This window comes from Daktulosphaira vitifoliae, unplaced genomic scaffold (genome assembly GCF_025091365.1).
Source record: "Daktulosphaira vitifoliae isolate Bord-2020 unplaced genomic scaffold, ASM2509136v1 Scaffold_709, whole genome shotgun sequence".
Taxonomy (NCBI): domain Eukaryota; kingdom Metazoa; phylum Arthropoda; class Insecta; order Hemiptera; family Phylloxeridae; genus Daktulosphaira; species Daktulosphaira vitifoliae.
This window is the reverse complement of record NW_026100272.1, coordinates 1-3099: the sequence shown is the minus strand read 5'-3', so window position 1 is coordinate 3099 and position 3099 is coordinate 1. Positions and strand designations below refer to the sequence as shown.

At 22.4% G+C, this 3099-nt stretch overlaps 1 pseudogene; it reads left to right on the top strand.

Moving 5' to 3' along the window:
• The first annotated feature begins 6 nt into the window (after positions 1–6).
• Positions 7–2873, top strand: LOC126909625 (uncharacterized; annotated as a pseudogene).
• Positions 2874–3099: the final 226 nt, after the last annotated feature.

The window sequence follows — 3099 nt, the reverse complement described above, 5'->3', positions numbered from 1 at the left end:
AATTAGTGAAACATTGACAAAATTGTGTACGCCAGTTTTGGAGCATAGGTGCTATTGAAAGTAAACGAAAAAATAAAAACTTCTCTGAAACATTACCAATTTTAACATTTTCTGGTAGTAATATTATCAAACATTTATGTTTTATATTCATGCTAATACATCCAATTCATTTATTTATTTAATATAAATATTAAAATAAATGAAGCTGAATCAGCAAAATTTTGATTAAGCACAATTGGGTTTTTTCTAACTTTGATGAGATTAAAAAACACTGGAAATAAGAATGGCTGAAATTTGAGGTTTAAAATAGCATTACTGGTCGTCATTTGTCTAAAAATTTTAAATCATGGCCTATTTAATGTAGTCCTAAAGGATATAATCTGGTAAGAAAAAAAAAATGATAAATATTAGTAATTAATATTATTATCTATGTGTATTTTTTTTATAATATAGTAATCAATGTATGTTTTAATATTAAAATTAAAATTTACGTAATATTTCTCTCAACTCGTCAGCAACTTTTTTTACTTTTTATTTTCAAATATGATACTGGTTAAAACTATAAAAAAAAAAGCAATATGTTGGGTCTACTTATTATTTAAATTTTTGTTTTAGGTTTTTTAAAGATTTTTTTATGAAATATCCAGAAACAAAAAACTATTAACATAATTGACTAAACTTTATTAAAAAGTGGACTTTGTTTTCAAATAACTTATTGAGCTTACATAGAAATTTAGTGAAAGATAATTATGCTAATGACTTATTAAAACAACTTGATACTATACAACTGAATGTAAGTTATTATTGTATAATTATTAATTATCTATCCTGTGAATTGTATGCACCTTTATTTTAAAAGTTAAAAATATTATGTTAATATTGTAATTTAACAAGAGACATAATTATAAGAGTCCTGGGATTAAACTAGTCTTTATAAAAAAAATTTTATGTCATTTTATTAACTTATTATAAATAATCCTCAGACTTAGTGTATTTGAATTACTCATATATAAGTGTTAAATATAGTTCACAGCTCTACTAAGTATTAATCCATTAATTTCAATTGTGTTTTCATTTATATTTTGTTTAATCTATATGTTGATTAGTATATTTCCTTACAAAAATGAATTCATAAAATATGTTATTTTACAGGGTATGATTTAATTAAGAAAATTACTTTGGTTAATGATCAATAATAACTTTTAGATTTTGAACTAAAAGAAACCAATATTTTTAATTTTTAAAATCAATATTTTTATTTTTTGTTTAATTAAGTAGTGCATGATAAGTGAGTCACTGTAGTTCATCTATTTTAACATGTAAAATTTAAATGTATGTATCACAAAAATCAATTTTAAATTATTTGTTGTATATTTTAATTGTTATTACTATTTTAATTTTTGATACATATCATATTTAAATTAATTTTTATTTAGATACTAGAACAAGCAACGCATTGAAAATTCTACTGATTCCATATCTAGTATTAACTAAAACTCAAATGAAAACAAACAAAAAGTCTGGGATATCATCACTAGTTGAATGTGTTTCAGCTTGTGTTATAAATATTTCAGTAGGTNTCCATATCTAGTATTAACTAAAACTCAAATGAAAACAAACAAAAAGTCTGGGATATCATCACTAGTTGAATGTGTTTCAGCTTTTGTTATAAATATTTCAGTAGGTTATTATTATAAATGTATGAATAGATGCACACCTTTAAGTTCATAATTCATTAAGTATTTTAGTTTTATATGAACTTAAACTTGTGTCACATTTATATGTTGTATTGAAATTATTTTTATAAATATTCATTTTCAAAATTTAAATGATTCAGAATTCAAAATAATTTACCTGACTTAACTCCAACTATTAAAAGAGTATTGGGTACTGGTAAAATCTACGAGACTCTTAAATATATTTTATAACTGTTATATAGTTGTATATTTAAAAATCTATATCTTATTGTTTATTAATAATATACAGTATGACATTAACTTAATTTTATTGTAATTAATTTGTGAATGCATTTTGTACTTACAATTTTAACAAAGTAAATGATTCTATTAAGTTATGTAATAATCTATATATTTTAAAATATCTTTACTACCCCAATCCAACCTATTAATATTATCTAATAAAGTTTCCTTTTCTATTTTAACTAAATGGATGTTTCTATATTAGTATTTCTATGTACAATTTAGTTTATAGATAAGTGATAATTTTGGCTTTGACACCATTCAGAATTAAACAATATAAGTATTTGTTACGTGTTGATAATGGTAACATTTTCTGAATACATATTCGCAATTTATTAATAATTTTTTTGTGGCTTTTGGAGTTAAATATTTTTAATATAGTTTTAATTTTAAATAATATTTGCCATAAGTGATCAATTTTTATTATTAAAAATACCTATTACAAATAAAAAATTTCTTGATGTTGTTTTGATAAGGTGTATAATATTTAGTGTAAGGTATCCACTTAACACCTACTAAGAATGGAGAAAAATATATATTTCTACACAATATGATGCTATAAACTAAGTATTCAAAATCATAAGTGAAATTACACACCAAGTCAACAATATATTATGATATAATATACAATGCATAGATAATATTATCTATGTATGATCATAGACAAGTTTTTTAATAAAAATCATTTAAATATTGAATATTTGATTAAAAATGTATACTATAATTTTTTAATTTAAATAAAATGTATTGCTTTAAATAAGCTTGAAACTTGTATCACTACTTGATCATATTACTAAAGTTATATATTTTTTTATTGTTTTTTATTATTACAATAATCAAATAAATAAAATATAATAAATATGGCTTTGAACATTTAAAAAAAATAATTACTTGTGTGTATATATATTGTTGCGCCATGACACTCCTAAATTAACGGTTGGCGTCAATAGCTTATAAGGATCATGTGGACCGATAATACTTAACTCTCTCTGGTGTTTGGATACTCCTTGATGTTTAGCTGAGCTGCCTCTTTATGGAACACATGAGCTGTACATTGACTTGGTTATCTGAGCTGATATTCTCTATTTCATTGAATCCTCTGCATAGGACAGCAGTGCAT